The following is a 22,149-nucleotide window of genomic DNA, read 5'->3' as shown; positions in this document are numbered from 1 at the left end:
GAATGTGAATCTTGGATCGATTGCTTGATTAAGACATTTTGTGAAATTTTCTTTGAGGAATGGTGGTGATTGAGTTGATTTGCATCTGGAGATGGCCAGTCCTAGTGCGAATTGACTTGGTTCCCACTTGACGCTTAAGTGAGCCAGTTGTACATATTCTCTGAGTTTGAAAATGGTACTTGAGGCTTTAACTAGAAATCCCAAGGTTGGTTATTCTTGGAGATGAATGCACTTTAGTTATTGGCTGGCTTGCTAAAGATTTTTAAACTTTGGATAAAGGACCTTTGATTTCAACTTGTATTATGACTTGATTAGCCCTAATTTTGTAATGGCATGCAACTTAATTGAGACTAGTTTAAATTCTATGTTAACTGTTAATGTGCTATTTGTGAAAATGTTATCTGTGGATATAGTTTATTTGCTCATTTTGAAAATTGTTAAAAATACGCGTGCATAGATAATTTTTAGTTTAGTGAGCCATTTGCACATACTTGTAGAGACTAGTTGTGAGAATGGAAGCTGGGAGACGACGACGTGGACGTCAACCCAGACGACCTCAAAATCAAGGAGGAGATAAAGAACCTACCGCCGACCGAAACGCTGAACCTAGGGTTGGGGTAGAAAACCAAATTGGATTAGTTTTGACTCGCATGACAGACATACTAGAGCGATTGGTACCCCAACAAGGCCAGGGAATTGGACAAGTGAACCAACTTGGAAACCAAGAAATAGGGGAGGATAGGGCTTTAGAGAGATTTCAAAAGTTTTTCCCTCCTAAATTTTCTGGGGGTCCAAACCCCGATATAGCCGAAAATTGGTTGGAAAATATAAGGAATATATTTGATGCACTAGACTATTCCGAGGAGAGAGAAGTAAACTTTGCTGTGTTCCAACTTGAAGGACCGGCTCGAGCATGGTGGAATGTTATAAGAAATAAGTGGGAAAGGGAACAAACTCCGAGAACTTGGGTGAACTTCGTCCTAGAATTTAATGGAAAATTTCTTCCACCACTAGTCCAAGAAAAGAGAGAAGATGATTTCATAAAGCTTCGTCAAGGAATTTTAAGTGTAGCTGAGTATGAAACACGCTTTACGAAGTTATCTACATATGCCCCAGAATTGGTGGCTACTGAAAGAAAGAGAATAAGACGGTTTATTCAAGGATTAGATTTGGAAATCCAAGATGCCCTTGCCGCAGCACAGGTTGAAACATTTAGTGACGCTCTCGAAAAAGCACAAAGGGTAGAAATCACAAAATCTCAACTGAGAGCTTTTCAAGCAAGGAAAAGAGATGCATCTGACAGTACACTAGGAGAAAATGAACCACCACCCAAAGTTAGAAAAGAAGTGGATGGAGTAGGACTGTTACCTCCTGCACCACTCATGATAAAGGAACCAAAAGGAACTATGTCGCGAGGGACTTCAGTAGGACAGATACGATTAAAGAAAATCTCGCAAGCAAGTCAGGCCACAACACCTCGTCCAATTTGTGGATATTGTGGAAGGACGAATCACACTGAAGAAAACTGTTGGCTAAAGGGACGAAAGTGTATGGGTTGTGGAAGTACCAGCCATAAAGTTCATGACTGTCCAAGGAGATATTCACGAGAAACTACTGCTCAACAGGGAAATGGAGCTGTTCCTCGATAAGTCAATGGAAGGAGGAACCGATCACACGGTTCAGGGTTATCCGAGATTCCAGAAGGTATGAATTTCGAGGACGAAATTCTCTTTAAGGAGGGTAGGTTGTAAGAACCCGAAAATTTTGCTTACTTCATTTATTTTGCTGGCTCAAATAAGTATTTACTCACCCGATCTCTCCGATTATTATTTTCTAACATTTTTAGGTTTAATTAAATATATCCATAGCTTAGTTATATTTTTAAAGCGTTTCGTTTCGAAATTTAATTTCTGTAGGCTCGTTAAGTGAAAATAGTAAATACGCGACTGCAGTTAATAATCGATTCGAAAAATTACATATAACGAATAAGTGGTTAAATTAAAAGCCTAATTGAATCGTTATATAAAAATTGAGAATTTAGAAATATCCTGATTTACCTAAGATAACTGCAAGAATTTCGAGTGAGAGCTTGAAAATTTTATTCCTTAAATTAAAATTTCACACATGATCCACTTTCTTTTATTTATTAAAATACATGTTTAATTATTTCTTTACGTTAACAAATAAACTAGTAATACCTTGGAATTTGTATCACCTACCCCATTAAATATTAGTACTAGTTAGAATTATTGTTATGAAAATAAATAATAAAATAAACATGGAAAAACATTCGTTTTGAAGCATGTAGATGCCTAACATGTACAAAGATTAAATGTTGATTTTCCATGTTAGTTAGAAACCAATAGAAAACTATCTTTACCTTCTTAAACAATTTTTTTTATGCGATAAATAATATTATGGTGCAACAATATTAAACCACTTGGTTTTCTGTTAAGATAAATGAATATTAAGAATGTTAGAGTTATATATTAAGGTCACCCTTGATTTTATTAGTTTAATTAATAAAGCAAGAATGTTAAATGTTAATAGGAACCTTAGTATTAAGGTGCAATCGATAAATTTTAGACAAAATCGTTACAAGTACACCAAGTATACTTAGGACGTTAAATCTCGATAATTGAATTTTTTTTCGCGAGATTAGTACACTAGTAGGCTATCGAATTTTATTTGGAGTAAAATCTCGGAGTTAGTTTATGAATGAGAGTTTAAGTGGAAATTCGAATGATTTGTGAATAGACCAAATTGGCCCTCAACCATCTCGGATTTACCATGCAACCACCGAAGCTCCATTGGCCAACCTTTAGATCACCCAATCCCATTCTCTGCCGGATGTCATTTTCTTTGCTCCTCTCAACCACGCAACTTCTCCATTTCAGCAAACCATCCTCTCAAACACTCTATCTCTCCACAACCGCACCTCAACTCACAACAACAACCCACTCCATTCTTCACCTTGTGAATATCGAAGAGAGAAAAGAAAGGAAGTCATGCGATCAGAAAATTGGTGCTGTCCGAGAGAGTAAGCTTCCATCTTCAATTCTGCCGTAAGCTAGAGTGAAAGGAGAGAGACCGTGCGTGAGCTGCTGCTGCACTCTCCACCTTCACTTTAACCAGCTGCAATTCACCTCCACCAACCGTGACCCACTGCACCCAACCAAGAGCAGCTGCAACCATCCAGTCCGTGTGCGAGCCGAGAGAAAGGGAGAAAATTTGCAGCAGCTTGTCGTGTGAGTTGAGCCTCCAGCTGAGGTAATTTTCGGTCTCAGATTAGCTGATATTAGGTAGAGAATGCTGATTATAAGCATGCATGTGAAGTTAGGCTCGGATGATGAGTTTAAGAAGAAAAGAAAATCTGAATTGCGTCGGCAACGGGTTTTGCCGAGAACTAAAACAGAATTGCAGCGCTAATCTTGTTTCTTGTAGTAATCTCAGCTTATAAATATAATTAACTAACTAAGAACAAGATGTTTAAGCTTTACATGCAGCTCCTTGATTCGGTTAAGCAAGAAGAAATAAGAATAAAATGCAATCTGTCCGCATGCAAGTTCATCCGAAGGTAGCAAACGGAATTTCTGGAATTTTTTTGGATTAATGTTACTGTTGTCCGAATCTAATTTTTGAACAAGAAATGTTGATTAGCTAATTAAGTATTTGCATGTTAATTCTGAGCACCTAATACCATGAATTAACCGAAGGAAAAGTTGGGTTTATGACCAATTAGCTGCTGGAAATTTTTGTGAAAGCCAAGGGAGTGAAACTGAAATTTTGCAATTGTTCTGGAATTTTTCTTTGGTAAATGATGGTTGGAAAATTTTGATGGTGGGCTCTATGAACTCCCAATCTTGGGTTGTTGTTGATTTTGTGGTTAATGATAATTATAATGCTAGTTTAGTGTTTAAATAGATAGATTAATGATACCTAGCTAGTCTAGGCTCCAAGAGATGCATAGTTTAAAAATGTCCAGTTTTGCCCTGTGTTAATCGCACCTCTTTTTGTAGAATTTTGAGAGTTTCATGACTTGTATATTATGTTTATATGTTAAATATGTGGTGTACAAAGTTTCATTGAAAAATATTGAGTTTTGGTTGGTCAAATAAAATGATTTCGCAAAGTTAGTAAATCTGGAACTATTTCAGTAATACTTTGACCAGTTTTCGTATTTCGGCTATAAATTTGTGCTCCGATGTCGAAATTAAGTACCGTCAGCGGCATTTGAAACTAGACATCCCAGCCTTTCCAACGGTATAAAATGTATGTTCTGGTTCCATGTGTGTGAGCCGAACCAACCATTTAAAGTTGAATACTCTGTTTCTCTGTTTTACAAGAACGAAATGCTGAGGCTGCAACTTGTGGCTCGAATTCGAGCTAGTTGTATGCCGAATTTCAAAATGACTTCTTCTGTGAAAGTATAGCCCTACAAATGTATTTTCCAACGCCACCAACCATGCTCAATTCTGAGTTAATTTGAGTGATCTATGATCAAAATAGGAAACCTGCTCTGTCCTTGAAAACCCTGATTTTTAGACAGATTTGACGCAAGGCTCGGTGTAGACTTGCAAATTAAATCTCTTGGTGTTAATCACCACAAATGTTGTTCTGGGATGACCCTTAAACCTTTTCTATGTAAATGGACCATGGTTGAGGTAACCTTTGGGTTGAACGTTTTGAAAACGGCAAAACGAAGCTCACAAGGCAAATTGCCTTGGAAACTTTGAAACTTTGGTGAATTAGTTCACCAACTTTCCGTGCATATTTTTCTACAAAATTTGGTAGAGGGACAACCCTTATATGGTAGTATTATACTGCTAATTATGGTGTTATTCTGAGGCCGTTTCATGGGTCAAATAAATTACCAAAGTTCGAGACTTGATTTTGGAAAACCCTTGTTTAACAAGAAAATTTTAGTAACTTTGAGCTACCGTATCTTGGTGCTCAAAACTCCGTTCCTCATTCCGTTTGTTTTGTTATACTCTTGAATTACAACACTAATAGAGTTGCAAATTTCAAAAGCTATTTCCAAACAAGTGAATTTTTTCGAATTTCCAAAGTTGGCCAAAAACTAACTTAAATCTGCCTTATGAACCAAAACAGTAACTTTGAGCCCATTTTGACTATCTTTCATTTAGAATCATGAAAAAGTGTATTCTACGAACTTTTAGCATTTTGAAGGAAGTTTCCAACGGTAGCAAGTTTTCCAATCTTTGACATGTAAAAGGTGAGCTACGATTTTTCAAACTATTGCATCAAAACTGAAATTTTCCGTATTCCAAGGAAATGGAGTTTTTCAAGTACTCCTTATTCCTTCGATAATATTCAAATGTCTTATCCTTGAATTTCATGATGTAGACTTAATTTCTCTTGTACCTTGAAACCCCGCTTGAGAATTTAGATTTAGGTTAAGACTTGTTCACGAGATTTTTCCTAAATTTGTACTATGACACGATTTTCAACAATAGTAGGAATTGTAAATGATAGACTATTATTATTCGTTCAGGCGCACGCGAGGACCTTTAAGAGGATCCGACAGAGGACGCTTGAACTTCAAATTGAACCTATTGCCCTTGTTTGACTAGGTGAGTGTTCCATATAGGAATACGTAATTGAGTAAGTCTAGGACATGCTCATCTCATGATCGTTAAGTATTTACCATACTCGTGTCTATTTAAGAAATATATATATGCATTGCATATCGACATGAATTGGTTAAATGATTAACCCTGTCAAATAATCTTGTAAACTCAATATGTGCTTAGCCTGCTTATTTTATGCTTATTCGGTTAAAGTGCTCTTGTAACTCGTTATGTGACAATTTGGAAAATGAGTTCCGATCCATCGAAGTGCGCAGTGTGTACTTTATCACACTAGCCGTTCGAGTGGTGAAGTGTGTGAAATATTTTCTAATGAATCCGTGAATCTAAATGTAGTTGCGTCGTTGGGTGAATCCCTCAACATGTGAATCCAACTACCAACATATGAATCTGTGAATCTAAATGTAGTTTCGTCGTTGGGTGAATCCCTCGACATGTAAATCAATTACCATAACTAATGAATCTGTGAATCTAAATGTGGTTGCTTCGTTGGGGTGAGTCTCCTCGACTCTTACGTGGTAAAAGTGCAAAACGGCCAATGGCGGCCTATTAAAATGACATATGTCTACCAATTAACCGTAATTACCACCGTTTACCGTTTACCGTTTACCGTTTACCGTTTATCGTTTACCGTGTTTACTTACCGTTTTCTAATATATGTGGTTACTGATTTCTTGATTATCATAAATTATATGCTCATATGAAGTTGTCCATCATTGTTAGGCGAGTGTGTACTTTACCTCCCTCGACCTATTCAAATGATGAATTTTACTTTTGTCGAATTACTTTGTTACCTGTGCATGTTGTAAGCTATAAGCTGAACTTGGGCCCCGCCTCGGTTACTGACCTACTCGAGCCAGGACTGGGCTCGGTCGGGTAGGTTGGAACCCTGGACAACCGTTTCGGTATACTCGAGTATTACCACTGGAGGGATAAGGTGATGGCCAGTCAACCGTGGGGATCCGGGAGTTATAAGGTGCAGATGACCGACAAAGTTCCACTGGAACACCGTATCCTTTTCTGTTTGCTTTGCTATTAATAATGTTATTGCTCTCCTAGTTGGCATTCTCGGGTAAGACTCCTCATGAGCATTAACCTCTGAGATGAAGCAATCCTTGTAATGTCCTTCTAGTCGGACGAGCCACTATTTGTTTGACTGAAAATTTATATATGGCCATTCATTCCAAAAGTACTAGTTCTACATGTGTTTTCAAAGTAGCAATTACCCTTGTAATGATTATCACCTCATGGTAACATGCCATTGTGTAATCTAGAATCATGCATACGATATGCATAACTTACTTGACCTATTTGAACTGTTAGAGCGTCTTGGAACCTCACTGGGCTGTGTAACTCATCCCACGTTGTGGTTTTCTTTTACAGGTTCTGACAACTGAGGAAGACTTGAGATCTACTTGTATTTTAAGCATGTAGTTTGAATTAAACAATGTAGCTTTTGCTTCGGGTTGCCACTTGAAGCTGGAAAAGTGTAAACCCTGGATTTGTATGTGGCTTGTATGAAATTTGTTACTTGGCTTATAAGGATGTATTTGAATTATATGTTTTGTTTCTAGGGTTGTAATCGGGAAGGTATTTTAAGAATCGACGTTGGCTATCTTAAGGCACTGTTATCTCTGAAGTTAATGTGATTCTAGAAACCGGCCTATTTGGAGGGAAACGATGTTGTAATAGATTAGGTTATACTTCGGAAGGACTTTTGCTAGTTGCTTGTGTGAGTCCTGGCGAGAGTTGGGCAGACGGCCCGCCAACCCTCTGGTTCGCCTTAGGGGGAAGTGGGGTCGCCACAGGTGGTATCAGAGCCTAGGCTCTAGATCTTTGTAGTGTATCTTAGGCTTTAAGCATAAGATGCCGGACTGTGGAGTTTGATTGTTTAGTAAGTAGAATGTGATCTTAATACTTGATGATTGATTGAGTAATATTGAAGTGTTTGTTTTTAAGTGGGTTTGCACACTAGGGTTTCTTATATTATAAGAAACTGAAGAGAATTATGTGAGAATTGATTTGAAAAGTGATAGTTGAGTTTCTTGAATATCGGTACTAGCTGATATCTATAAGATTGAATTTGATTGGGTAAATTATAAGATTCGAGATATCCTCTAGGCTTGTAATCTTCGTAAGTATATGTATGAAATTGAATGTGAATCTTGGATCGATTGCTTGATTAAGACATTTTGTGAAATTTTCTTTGAGGAATGGTGGTGATTGAGTTGATTTGCATCTGGAGATGGCCAGTCCTAGTGCGAATTGACTTGGTTCCCACTTGACGCTTAAGTGAGCCAGTTGTACATATTCTCTGAGTTTGAAAATGGTACTTGAGGCTTTAACTAGAAATCCCAAGGTTGGTTATTCTTGGAGATGAATGCACTTTAGTTATTGGCTGGCTTGCTAAAGATTTTTAAACTTTGGATAAAGGACCTTTGATTTCAACTTGTATTATGACTTGATTAGCCCTAATTTTGTAATGGCATGCAACTTAATTGAGACTAGTTTAAATTCTATGTTAACTGTTAATGTGCTATTTGTGAAAATGTTATCTGTGGATATAGTTTATTTGCTCATTTTGAAAATTGTTAAAAATACGCGTGCATAGATAATTTTTAGTTTAGTGAGCCATTTGCACATACTTGTAGAGACTAGTTGTGAGAATGGAAGCTGGGAGACGACGACGTGGACGTCAACCCAGACGACCTCAAAATCAAGGAGGAGATAAAGAACCTACCGCCGACCGAAACGCTGAACCTAGGGTTGGGGTAGAAAACCAAATTGGATTAGTTTTGACTCGCATGACAGACATACTAGAGCGATTGGTACCCCAACAAGGCCAGGGAATTGGACAAGTGAACCAACTTGGAAACCAAGAAATAGGGGAGGATAGGGCTTTAGAGAGATTTCAAAAGTTTTTCCCTCCTAAATTTTCTGGGGGTCCAAACCCCGATATAGCCGAAAATTGGTTGGAAAATATAAGGAATATATTTGATGCACTAGACTATTCCGAGGAGAGAGAAGTAAACTTTGCTGTGTTCCAACTTGAAGGACCGGCTCGAGCATGGTGGAATGTTATAAGAAATAAGTGGGAAAGGGAACAAACTCCGAGAACTTGGGTGAACTTCGTCCTAGAATTTAATGGAAAATTTCTTCCACCACTAGTCCAAGAAAAGAGAGAAGATGATTTCATAAAGCTTCGTCAAGGAATTTTAAGTGTAGCTGAGTATGAAACACGCTTTACGAAGTTATCTACATATGCCCCAGAATTGGTGGCTACTGAAAGAAAGAGAATAAGACGGTTTATTCAAGGATTAGATTTGGAAATCCAAGATGCCCTTGCCGCAGCACAGGTTGAAACATTTAGTGACGCTCTCGAAAAAGCACAAAGGGTAGAAATCACAAAATCTCAACTGAGAGCTTTTCAAGCAAGGAAAAGAGATGCATCTGACAGTACACTAGGAGAAAATGAACCACCACCCAAAGTTAGAAAAGAAGTGGATGGAGTAGGACTGTTACCTCCTGCACCACTCATGATAAAGGAACCAAAAGGAACTATGTCGCGAGGGACTTCAGTAGGACAGATACGATTAAAGAAAATCTCGCAAGCAAGTCAGGCCACAACACCTCGTCCAATTTGTGGATATTGTGGAAGGACGAATCACACTGAAGAAAACTGTTGGCTAAAGGGACGAAAGTGTATGGGTTGTGGAAGTACCAGCCATAAAGTTCATGACTGTCCAAGGAGATATTCACGAGAAACTACTGCTCAACAGGGAAATGGAGCTGTTCCTCGATAAGTCAATGGAAGGAGGAACCGATCACACGGTTCAGGGTTATCCGAGATTCCAGAAGGTATGAATTTCGAGGACGAAATTCTCTTTAAGGAGGGTAGGTTGTAAGAACCCGAAAATTTTGCTTACTTCATTTATTTTGCTGGCTCAAATAAGTATTTACTCACCCGATCTCTCCGATTATTATTTTCTAACATTTTTAGGTTTAATTAAATATATCCATAGCTTAGTTATATTTTTAAAGCGTTTCGTTTCGAAATTTAATTTCTGTAGGCTCGTTAAGTGAAAATAGTAAATACGCGACTGCAGTTAATAATCGATTCGAAAAATTACATATAACGAATAAGTGGTTAAATTAAAAGCCTAATTGAATCGTTATATAAAAATTGAGAATTTAGAAATATCCTGATTTACCTAAGATAACTGCAAGAATTTCGAGTGAGAGCTTGAAAATTTTATTCCTTAAATTAAAATTTCACACATGATCCACTTTCTTTTATTTATTAAAATACATGTTTAATTATTTCTTTACGTTAACAAATAAACTAGTAATACCTTGGAATTTGTATCACCTACCCCATTAAATATTAGTACTAGTTAGAATTATTGTTATGAAAATAAATAATAAAATAAACATGGAAAAACATTCGTTTTGAAGCATGTAGATGCCTAACATGTACAAAGATTAAATGTTGATTTTCCATGTTAGTTAGAAACCAATAGAAAACTATCTTTACCTTCTTAAACAATTTTTTTTATGCGATAAATAATATTATGGTGCAACAATATTAAACCACTTGGTTTTCTGTTAAGATAAATGAATATTAAGAATGTTAGAGTTATATATTAAGGTCACCCTTGATTTTATTAGTTTAATTAATAAAGCAAGAATGTTAAATGTTAATAGGAACCTTAGTATTAAGGTGCAATCGATAAATTTTAGACAAAATCGTTACAAGTACACCAAGTATACTTAGGACGTTAAATCTCGATAATTGAATTTTTTTTCGCGAGATTAGTACACTAGTAGGCTATCGAATTTTATTTGGAGTAAAATCTCGGAGTTAGTTTATGAATGAGAGTTTAAGTGGAAATTCGAATGATTTGTGAATAGACCAAATTGGCCCTCAACCATCTCGGATTTACCATGCAACCACCGAAGCTCCATTGGCCAACCTTTAGATCACCCAATCCCATTCTCTGCCGGATGTCATTTTCTTTGCTCCTCTCAACCACGCAACTTCTCCATTTCAGCAAACCATCCTCTCAAACACTCTATCTCTCCACAACCGCACCTCAACTCACAACAACAACCCACTCCATTCTTCACCTTGTGAATATCGAAGAGAGAAAAGAAAGGAAGTCATGCGATCAGAAAATTGGTGCTGTCCGAGAGAGTAAGCTTCCATCTTCAATTCTGCCGTAAGCTAGAGTGAAAGGAGAGAGACCGTGCGTGAGCTGCTGCTGCACTCTCCACCTTCACTTTAACCAGCTGCAATTCACCTCCACCAACCGTGACCCACTGCACCCAACCAAGAGCAGCTGCAACCATCCAGTCCGTGTGCGAGCCGAGAGAAAGGGAGAAAATTTGCAGCAGCTTGTCGTGTGAGTTGAGCCTCCAGCTGAGGTAATTTTCGGTCTCAGATTAGCTGATATTAGGTAGAGAATGCTGATTATAAGCATGCATGTGAAGTTAGGCTCGGATGATGAGTTTAAGAAGAAAAGAAAATCTGAATTGCGTCGGCAACGGGTTTTGCCGAGAACTAAAACAGAATTGCAGCGCTAATCTTGTTTCTTGTAGTAATCTCAGCTTATAAATATAATTAACTAACTAAGAACAAGATGTTTAAGCTTTACATGCAGCTCCTTGATTCGGTTAAGCAAGAAGAAATAAGAATAAAATGCAATCTGTCCGCATGCAAGTTCATCCGAAGGTAGCAAACGGAATTTCTGGAATTTTTTTGGATTAATGTTACTGTTGTCCGAATCTAATTTTTGAACAAGAAATGTTGATTAGCTAATTAAGTATTTGCATGTTAATTCTGAGCACCTAATACCATGAATTAACCGAAGGAAAAGTTGGGTTTATGACCAATTAGCTGCTGGAAATTTTTGTGAAAGCCAAGGGAGTGAAACTGAAATTTTGCAATTGTTCTGGAATTTTTCTTTGGTAAATGATGGTTGGAAAATTTTGATGGTGGGCTCTATGAACTCCCAATCTTGGGTTGTTGTTGATTTTGTGGTTAATGATAATTATAATGCTAGTTTAGTGTTTAAATAGATAGATTAATGATACCTAGCTAGTCTAGGCTCCAAGAGATGCATAGTTTAAAAATGTCCAGTTTTGCCCTGTGTTAATCGCACCTCTTTTTGTAGAATTTTGAGAGTTTCATGACTTGTATATTATGTTTATATGTTAAATATGTGGTGTACAAAGTTTCATTGAAAAATATTGAGTTTTGGTTGGTCAAATAAAATGATTTCGCAAAGTTAGTAAATCTGGAACTATTTCAGTAATACTTTGACCAGTTTTCGTATTTCGGCTATAAATTTGTGCTCCGATGTCGAAATTAAGTACCGTCAGCGGCATTTGAAACTAGACATCCCAGCCTTTCCAACGGTATAAAATGTATGTTCTGGTTCCATGTGTGTGAGCCGAACCAACCATTTAAAGTTGAATACTCTGTTTCTCTGTTTTACAAGAACGAAATGCTGAGGCTGCAACTTGTGGCTCGAATTCGAGCTAGTTGTATGCCGAATTTCAAAATGACTTCTTCTGTGAAAGTATAGCCCTACAAATGTATTTTCCAACGCCACCAACCATGCTCAATTCTGAGTTAATTTGAGTGATCTATGATCAAAATAGGAAACCTGCTCTGTCCTTGAAAACCCTGATTTTTAGACAGATTTGACGCAAGGCTCGGTGTAGACTTGCAAATTAAATCTCTTGGTGTTAATCACCACAAATGTTGTTCTGGGATGACCCTTAAACCTTTTCTATGTAAATGGACCATGGTTGAGGTAACCTTTGGGTTGAACGTTTTGAAAACGGCAAAACGAAGCTCACAAGGCAAATTGCCTTGGAAACTTTGAAACTTTGGTGAATTAGTTCACCAACTTTCCGTGCATATTTTTCTACAAAATTTGGTAGAGGGACAACCCTTATATGGTAGTATTATACTGCTAATTATGGTGTTATTCTGAGGCCGTTTCATGGGTCAAATAAATTACCAAAGTTCGAGACTTGATTTTGGAAAACCCTTGTTTAACAAGAAAATTTTAGTAACTTTGAGCTACCGTATCTTGGTGCTCAAAACTCCGTTCCTCATTCCGTTTGTTTTGTTATACTCTTGAATTACAACACTAATAGAGTTGCAAATTTCAAAAGCTATTTCCAAACAAGTGAATTTTTTCGAATTTCCAAAGTTGGCCAAAAACTAACTTAAATCTGCCTTATGAACCAAAACAGTAACTTTGAGCCCATTTTGACTATCTTTCATTTAGAATCATGAAAAAGTGTATTCTACGAACTTTTAGCATTTTGAAGGAAGTTTCCAACGGTAGCAAGTTTTCCAATCTTTGACATGTAAAAGGTGAGCTACGATTTTTCAAACTATTGCATCAAAACTGAAATTTTCCGTATTCCAAGGAAATGGAGTTTTTCAAGTACTCCTTATTCCTTCGATAATATTCAAATGTCTTATCCTTGAATTTCATGATGTAGACTTAATTTCTCTTGTACCTTGAAACCCCGCTTGAGAATTTAGATTTAGGTTAAGACTTGTTCACGAGATTTTTCCTAAATTTGTACTATGACACGATTTTCAACAATAGTAGGAATTGTAAATGATAGACTATTATTATTCGTTCAGGCGCACGCGAGGACCTTTAAGAGGATCCGACAGAGGACGCTTGAACTTCAAATTGAACCTATTGCCCTTGTTTGACTAGGTGAGTGTTCCATATAGGAATACGTAATTGAGTAAGTCTAGGACATGCTCATCTCATGATCGTTAAGTATTTACCATACTCGTGTCTATTTAAGAAATATATATATGCATTGCATATCGACATGAATTGGTTAAATGATTAACCCTGTCAAATAATCTTGTAAACTCAATATGTGCTTAGCCTGCTTATTTTATGCTTATTCGGTTAAAGTGCTCTTGTAACTCGTTATGTGACAATTTGGAAAATGAGTTCCGATCCATCGAAGTGCGCAGTGTGTACTTTATCACACTAGCCGTTCGAGTGGTGAAGTGTGTGAAATATTTTCTAATGAATCCGTGAATCTAAATGTAGTTGCGTCGTTGGGTGAATCCCTCAACATGTGAATCCAACTACCAACATATGAATCTGTGAATCTAAATGTAGTTTCGTCGTTGGGTGAATCCCTCGACATGTAAATCAACTACCATAACTAATGAATCTGTGAATCTAAATGTGGTTGCTTCGTTGGGGTGAGTCTCCTCGACTCTTACGTGGTAAAAGTGCAAAACGGCCAATGGCGGCCTATTAAAATGACATATGTCTACCAATTAACCGTAATTACCACCGTTTACCGTTTACCGTTTACCGTTTATCGTTTACCGTGTTTACTTACCGTTTTCTAATATATGTGGTTACTGATTTCTTGATTATCATAAATTATATGCTCATATGAAGTTGTCCATCATTGTTAGGCGAGTGTGTACTTTACCTCCCTCGACCTATTCAAATGATGAATTTTACTTTTGTCGAATTACTTTGTTACCTGTGCATGTTGTAAGCTATAAGCTGAACTTGGGCCCCGCCTCGGTTACTGACCTACTCGAGCCAGGACTGGGCTCGGTCGGGTAGGTTGGAACCCTGGACAACCGTTTCGGTATACTCGAGTATTACCACTGGAGGGATAAGGTGATGGCCAGTCAACCGTGGGGATCCGGGAGTTATAAGGTGCAGATGACCGACAAAGTTCCACTGGAACACCGTATCCTTTTCTGTTTGCTTTGCTATTAATAATGTTATTGCTCTCCTAGTTGGCATTCTCGGGTAAGACTCCTCATGAGCATTAACCTCTGAGATGAAGCAATCCTTGTAATGTCCTTCTAGTCGGACGAGCCACTATTTGTTTGACTGAAAATTTATATATGGCCATTCATTCCAAAAGTACTAGTTCTACATGTGTTTTCAAAGTAGCAATTACCCTTGTAATGATTATCACCTCATGGTAACATGCCATTGTGTAATCTAGAATCATGCATACGATATGCATAACTTACTTGACCTATTTGAACTGTTAGAGCGTCTTGGAACCTCACTGGGCTGTGTAGCTCATCCCACGTTGTGGTTTTCTTTTACAGGTTCTGACAACTGAGGAAGACTTGAGATCTACTTGTATTTTAAGCATGTAGTTTGAATTAAACAATGTAGCTTTTGCTTCGGGTTGCCACTTGAAGCTGGAAAAGTGTAAACCCTGGATTTGTATGTGGCTTGTATGAAATTTGTTACTTGGCTTATAAGGATGTATTTGAATTATATGTTTTGTTTCTAGGGTTGTAATCGGGAAGGTATTTTAAGAATCGACGTTGGCTATCTTAAGGCACTGTTATCTCTGAAGTTAATGTGATTCTAGAAACCGGCCTATTTGGAGGGAAACGATGTTGTAATAGATTAGGTTATACTTCGGAAGGACTTTTGCTAGTTGCTTGTGTGAGTCCTGGCGAGAGCTGGGCAGACGGCCCGCCAACCCTCTGGTTCGCCTTAGGGGGAAGTGGGGTCGCCACAAAAGGTATCTCATTGGGCCTTTTGAGTGACCGTTCACCCTTTTCTGAGCACTCTTATGGTATAGCTCGGATCACCAACCTAGTGTACATGAGGATTTTAGAGAGTATACACTTGTGAAATTCAGAAAATCTCAATTTGGTCTTATTTTTCAAAATTCATCATGAAATCTCCAATGAATAAGAATAAAGAATGAAATGTACATAAATATACACAAAACAATGATTGTCCAAAAATTTTATTGCTGAAAAAGTTTGAAACAAAAATTCTCATTCAATTATGATACAAATGAGAAGAGAGAAACTTGTAAAGAGTTCCACATATACACTTTTTGTCTCCTTTTCCTTTGACACAAAAATATATTAACAAGTCAAATATACACTAAGTTTCCCAATTTGAAATTGACATTGAAACCCTGATTGGTCAAATGGGTTGAATGAAATTGGCCATTTATTTAAAATCGACCAGATTACCCTAAAAAGGGAAACGGGTCAAATGAAGTGAGTGAAAATTAAAAACTTACTCAAAATTGACCGAATCATCCTAAAAAAGGAACTTGATCGAATGAAATTGAGAATTTTATTCAAAATTGACCGGATCGCCCTAAAAAAGGATAAACTGGTCAAATGAATTTAATCAAATTGATGATTTATTCAAAAATCAACCAAATCACCAAAAAGGGTAAATTAGTTAAATGAATTGATTGAAATTGATGATTTATTCAAAAATCGACCAAATCACCCAAAAAGGGTAAATTAGTCAAATGAATGATTTATTGAATGAATTGGCAAAATGGATTGGTTGAATTGTCCGGCCATTGGTTATTTCAAAATTATTGAGGTGCATTAGTCTATGACCTTCTAAAAATCAAATTTTGGCCTCAATTTATTTATCGTCTCAATAGGAGGAATCATTTGTGAATTTCTTCAAATTAATGTCCTTCACGCAAGGGATTTTTACCAATTTTTGATAAAATGGCCAAAAAGTGATTATTAGATGCTCATATTCCAAAGATCACTCTATGAAAATGATCGGATCCTACCTTACCTTGTGCACTACCCCTTTGGATGGTACAAAATGTAAACGTGCAAGTCTCACTGGATTAAGTATCCGAGACACAATGTGGCTTATTCCTAAACACGGGATTCCCTATGTGGCATTCCCTTTCTAGGGTTTATGTATGATGCCATTTATTAAAGTAGGAAAAATGCAATTCGAAATGAAACGTGACCTAAGGAACCCTTTATTTGCCAGGGTAAGCCTAAAATGGTATGGCATTATTAATTTATGAACAAAATATACCGAAATTTCTAAACGTGCAATAGCCTATCTATAAGGGTAGGTTCTAAAAGAGGATCATGCCAGACCTCTTATTTCCTAACGTTTGTGAATGCAAAAGACAAGAAACAAGGAAACGTTAGTTCAGCACATAATCACATAACACGTTGGCCAATAAAGCAACAAAGGCAGATAAGGAAAGAGGGGTTGGATCCCTCCCCTCGTGAATCGTGTCCCTAATAGGGTAAGGTCGACTCTACCCTAGGCAACTCTAATATGGATGCATGAGGTTGGGGTTCGCTAATGCATCTAAACTCGACAAGCTCAGGTCCCCAAGCCTTCAGACTTGGAAACCAAGGGTCATCACTCCCAAGGTTCCTTGTCGGTGGCTCGAGCGATTCCCCAGACATTGCTACGCACACGTCGTGTCACGGCCACATGTCTGAGTGAATCTATCACACATCCTCAATTTTCGACTAAAAACTAAAGGCTATTAACCCAAAACTTAAAGCGAAAGATTAAGTGACCCCTCGGATCGTGCTACGCACACGTCGTGTCACGATCACACGTCCAAGTGGGTCGCCTAAATTCCTAACAGGGCGGAGTGGCGTGACAAGCCACTAAAAGAAAATAAATGGGTGAAAAAGTTAAAGCGTATGCACGTATGCTAGTGCTCGTTTGGAGATGAGGGATCAAGAACTAACGCGAGGCTCTAGGGTGATGTCCCCCACCCAAAATGCAATGCAAACGCGAGATAAATAAGTAAACATACATCCAATCAACCAATCATACATTCGTGAGCGAGGGAGTAGTTGGACAAGCGTGAAATGCAAAATCCTAAAAAGAAAAAAAATGCAACCCTAAAACACCCAAATGTGATATATGAAAAGATTAAAAGAAGAAAAAGGTTGATTAAATCAAATTTGCTCGGACTCTCAAATATCCCCAGTGGAGTCGCCAACTGTCGCGCCCCATTTTTTGAATAAATAAATAAAATGGTTTAAAAAATGTATTTGTTGTGATTGAAAAATAAAATTGTGATTTAAAAGAAAAAATGGGTCTAAATGGGGGGTTGAGAATGCGACGATTTGACCCAAAATTATAGTTTAAAAAGGGTTTTTGAAATAAAAATTGGAGTCGCCACATGGTAATGAGTTAAGGTGTACCAAGTCACCTAAAAATGAATTTTTAAAGAAAAAATAGGAAAAGTAGTAAGAAACCCCTTTTAAACGACTCCTAGTCCACGTAAACCAAAGAAAAAGATTCGGGAGTCACATTTGACAAAGGGGAAGGCAAGGATAAAATCCAAGGCACCCCTTTGACCTAACCAAGGCTAGTTGCATGATTTAATCAAAAATTTTCTTGTTTTAACCAAAGAATTTATTACATTTGGATGCACTACATGAATGCAAACCCTAGACCTAGGGGTATTGGGGAAATTTCTCTTCAAAGGTTGAGTGGTGCCAATCACATTAATTGTGAAGCCCAATAACGATCCTTTGAAGAAGTCACGAATAATGCGAGTGGGATGCAAATGAATGGAATGCATGTATGTAATGTGAGGACATGAGTTTGAAAAAGTAATAAAAAACAATAAATATGTAAATGAAAATGTGCACGTGAGTGGGCAAGGTACGGTATGTGCAATGATAATATGAAGTGCATGTGTGCAAGTGATGATAAAAGTGTTCGTGTGCAAGTGAAGAAACATAAAGGTGCACGTGTGCAAAATGGGAGGAAAAATGAAAGTGTGATGAGGGTATAAAATAGTAGAGTGGATTTAAAAATGCATGAGCCTAGGGAATTCATGCATATTGGGTACGGGGAGACCTAAATCGTGACTCAATTTGCCCTTTTATAGAGGGAATACAAGCGTGCTAAGGCTTAGAAAAAGCCACACTCGTCTATATCCCATATTTAAGGGGACTCTCAAGTAAATGAACCCTATAACTAGCATGAAATGCAAAAATCCTAAAATGGAGGGAAAAGGGGTTCGGGGGGCATGCAAAATGATAAAACTAAAAAGAATGCATGACATGTAATAAACATGCAAACATGTACTAACGAGGGGAAATCCCTAAGGGTCTAGCGTTGGACTAGCCCATTCTATGAATTCCGACTAGCGTTGGACTAGTGGAAACGTACATTCATCCATCACATTCATTCAGGCTATGGAAAGCGAGTAGACATGCCAAACACTTATAAACACATAGCACATAACATTTAGCATGCTCGACTAGATGCAAGGCCCTAACAAAGCAAATTAACACGTAGTAACTAAGCATGCAAGACACATAAGACAATTAAAGCCCTAACTATTACATTTGCTAGCTAGGCACATGACTTCGATAGGTCTTCATTGAATGCTCCTCCAAGCCCTATCTATTACATTAGGGAGACCCTACTACAATCTAAAAGGGGGAAAAGGAATAAAATAATTAAATCCCTAACTATTACAAGCCAAGAGGTGTACACATACCTCATAAAGAATAACTTAAATAAAAAGCAAAAGTAAATGACATAAATAAAAGAAATTAAGGAAAGGCTAGGAAAGCAAAGTAGGCATGCAATTCACTTAACACGTTGGATCACGTAGGAGATGCAAAAAAAGGATAAAAGAAATTATACCTCCCTTGAAATGGAGCTCTAAAATGGAATGAAATCACTTATTTATCCTCCAAAATAAAAGAAAAAGTCAAGGTACCAATTTATTTGGAAAAATTAAAGAAAATAGACAAAACACGAGCTCACTTGAACATAAAGCTCTTAAAATCATGAATTAAAAGCAATTCAAACAAAGCATGATAGTTAATTGAAGCAAACAAGCAACGAAAAGTTGTAAAATTAGAGCCGCCAAGGACCAAATTGCAAGCATTAATCAACCATTCAAAACCCAATTAAACATTTTAGGAACTTCAATAGGCCAAGAGCAAAGAAAAAGCCAAATAATGGTTCAAATGCAAATACTTTAGGACTCAATTGCAAGAGATTGGATTGTAGTTGAGCCACAGTGCCACAAAGGAAGACTTGGGGGGTTGGAATGTAATTTTTAGAAATTATTTCTTCATGCAAAGCATGCAATCCACGAAGAGAAGAAGAAAATAAGCTTCTGCAACATTTTCGGCCAAACACCTTTGCTGCAATTTCAAATTCAAAATGCAAGTTTCAATTCGCATGCTCAATTTTGATCTAAACTCTACCCACCAAACATCAAAAACTCTAACTGAACAACCGAGTATAGAACTTTAACATCTAAGCAATCAAAACATAGGATGAAACTCATGCATGAGACACAAAGAAACCCATGCATTCTGCAAATTTTCCAGCTACCATTCTTTCGGTCACTTTTCCATTTATCCCAAATGCATTTGTATAAAGCAGCCCAATGGATTCAACACTCAACTGGAACGCAATAACTTAGGAGGAGGGGGAGAGGAAGAAAATGAGAAGACTGCAATGGAGTGCCATGATCGTTTGCCTCAACCAGATTTCCAAGAAAACAAACCAAAACAAGATAAAGAAACTGATGGCTACCTATCCCTAATGCAATGAACACAGTGAAATGCAGACAGCACAGTGAAAGACATCAGGCATGCGTTTCTGCTGGTTCCTTACCAGGTTTCTCAAATGCAATCCTAAACGTAGCTAGAATATCAGCCTATCAACCAAAAACTGCAACACTAAACCAAAGACAACCACAACCCAACAGGCCCATAACTAAAAATGCAATCATGCAAGTTCTGGCAATGCTACATACAAAGTAAATTCAGACTTTTCTTGTTTTCTGCTGCACCTTTCATTCAACATCTTTTGCAGCTCCAAGAAACTTTCGGCCAGCATAATTCATGCCAAGTCTTGATATTAAACCCAAAGCAAATACAAACTTCAACAAGCCAGTAACTTAGTCATAAAATCATGCAAAATCTGAAAATGCAGACAAAGATTCGAAAACTTCATTATCTTTTGCCGCAAAGTTTATGAAGCATCTCACTTCCTCATAGCTGACTTCTATCTCCAGAATTTTCGCAGCTTATTGGCAACCAGAAAAACTTAAACAAGGCCCCAACATCCAAACTTCAAAGTACGTAATACAACCCGTAACTTCGATATCCAAACAAACAAGACAACTTAGAAAAGTATCGTGAACAATTCTGGAAAAATGTTCCGCAACTTTCATGCTTTGGAACTTCGGCAATAACGCAAGGTAGTGTAAACATCAACTGACCCCTACTCTGAACATTCTAAGGCCCCAACAAGGCAACGGACAAGACACGAAAAGAAGCAGGGAAAGGTAAACAGCAAGAAACACCCCCACAGCTAAACACAAATCCTACCCCAACCAGATTCACAAGTGGGACTCGCATGGGGAACGAAAGCAAGCATAAAGGCCGAGACTTTCTGCATTCTAACATAACTCAACAACTCATGAACACATTCCGAAGTGGAAAGCTGTTACCTTTGGGTTTCTTTTTTTCGGCTGAGGCTTGATGCGATCAAAAAAATGAGGTCTTTGGTTTCCTTCTTTCCCGGCAATCAACTTCTTTCCCCCGTTGTCTTCCTTTTCCTCCACTGTCACAGAATTTTCACGCTCCACTCTTTTCTTTTCCCACTCTCTCTCGGTCACCCCCAGCTCTCTTTTGTTTCTTGCTCAAACTCCAGCCGTCCTATCTATCTCTTCAGCCTCCCCAGATTCCTTTTCATCTGCCGTTCTCCTCTACTCCCCTGGTTTTTCTTTCTTTAACCGCTATTCGAATCCTCCTTCATCAGCCGTTCAGATCTTTTTCTCACCCTCGTTCTCTTTTCCTCTGTCAAAACCCCCAGCTGTCTCTCTCTCTCTCTATCGAACTCTCTATCTCTCAGCCGTCATACCCTCACCAGATTTTTCCGTCCTTAGATACTCCTCCTCTTGCGGCTGTGGTTTCTCTTTCCTTTTATATGCAGCTAGCCAACCTTAAAACCCTCCATTCAATGGTTGTAGATCATCTTCACTTAAGCCTTCTCCCCTTGGCCCTTCGATTGGTAATCCGCGACTGTCCTTTGCAAGCTGCGTTTCCGCAGCTTGCATGTAAAACCTTTTTTTTTTTTAATAATTTAACAAAAACAAAAGTAAAACTAAATAATAATAACTAATTAACAGAATTGACAAAAACCAAGTAATAATAATAATAATAACAATGAAAACAATTTAAAAAAATCTAAACAACTAAAAACAACAAAAATGGCCATTTTTCAATCTTTTTCTACATTTTTTTTTTTGAGAAATTCCATGCTAAAAGCTTAAAAATAAAATAAGAACATGAAAACTAAAAAAAACTAAAAACTAAAAATGAATAAAACAAACATGACAAAAACAAAACTAAGAAATAAAGAGTAAATGAACTTGAGCTAAAATTTGGTGTCTACAAAAAGTTTTCTAATTTTGGACCTACTGAGTGAATGATCTGAAATTTCAAAGATTGTCACTTAAAACTGAATTTTACCGACTTGTTGGGAAATGAGTTTTTGGAAACTCTTCCTTATCCTTTGATATTGATTGACCGTTTTAAACTTGATTTCATGGAGGAAATCAGTTTTTCTTATGTTATTAAACCCCACTTTTGAGCCTCGATTTTCGAATAATTAAGGCTTTCTTTCATGACATTTTCTTAGTATTGTACAAGTGTACAATCTTCCTTGTTAGCAAGGGGTTTGTAAGTAATAGT

The 22,149-nt window shown here is 37.5% G+C and overlaps 2 long non-coding RNA genes across 3 annotated transcripts; both read left to right on the top strand.

The window, feature by feature from the left end:
• The first annotated feature begins 2,914 nt into the window (after positions 1–2,914).
• Positions 2,915–7,332, top strand: LOC140038112 (uncharacterized). Its single transcript, XR_011841923.1, has 3 exons — positions 2,915–3,270; positions 5,516–5,594; positions 6,993–7,332. It is a non-coding gene; the product is annotated as an uncharacterized lncRNA (long non-coding RNA).
• Positions 7,333–10,677: 3,345 nt separating this feature from the next.
• LOC140038111 (uncharacterized) lies at positions 10,678–15,088 on the top strand. Of its 2 annotated transcripts, XR_011841922.1 has the most exons (3): positions 10,678–11,033; positions 13,279–13,357; positions 14,749–15,088. It is a non-coding gene; the product is annotated as an uncharacterized lncRNA (long non-coding RNA). The 2 variants fall into 2 exon arrangements; XR_011841921.1 differs by lacking the exon at positions 10,678–11,033 and having other exon boundaries at positions 13,195–13,357.
• Positions 15,089–22,149: the final 7,061 nt, after the last annotated feature.

The sequence above is a fragment of the Coffea arabica genome, chromosome 3c (assembly GCF_036785885.1).
Source record: "Coffea arabica cultivar ET-39 chromosome 3c, Coffea Arabica ET-39 HiFi, whole genome shotgun sequence".
Lineage (NCBI taxonomy): Eukaryota > Viridiplantae > Streptophyta > Magnoliopsida > Gentianales > Rubiaceae > Coffea > Coffea arabica.
Note: the sequence above shows the minus strand (reverse complement) of the source record. Positions and strands in the feature narration are given on the sequence as shown.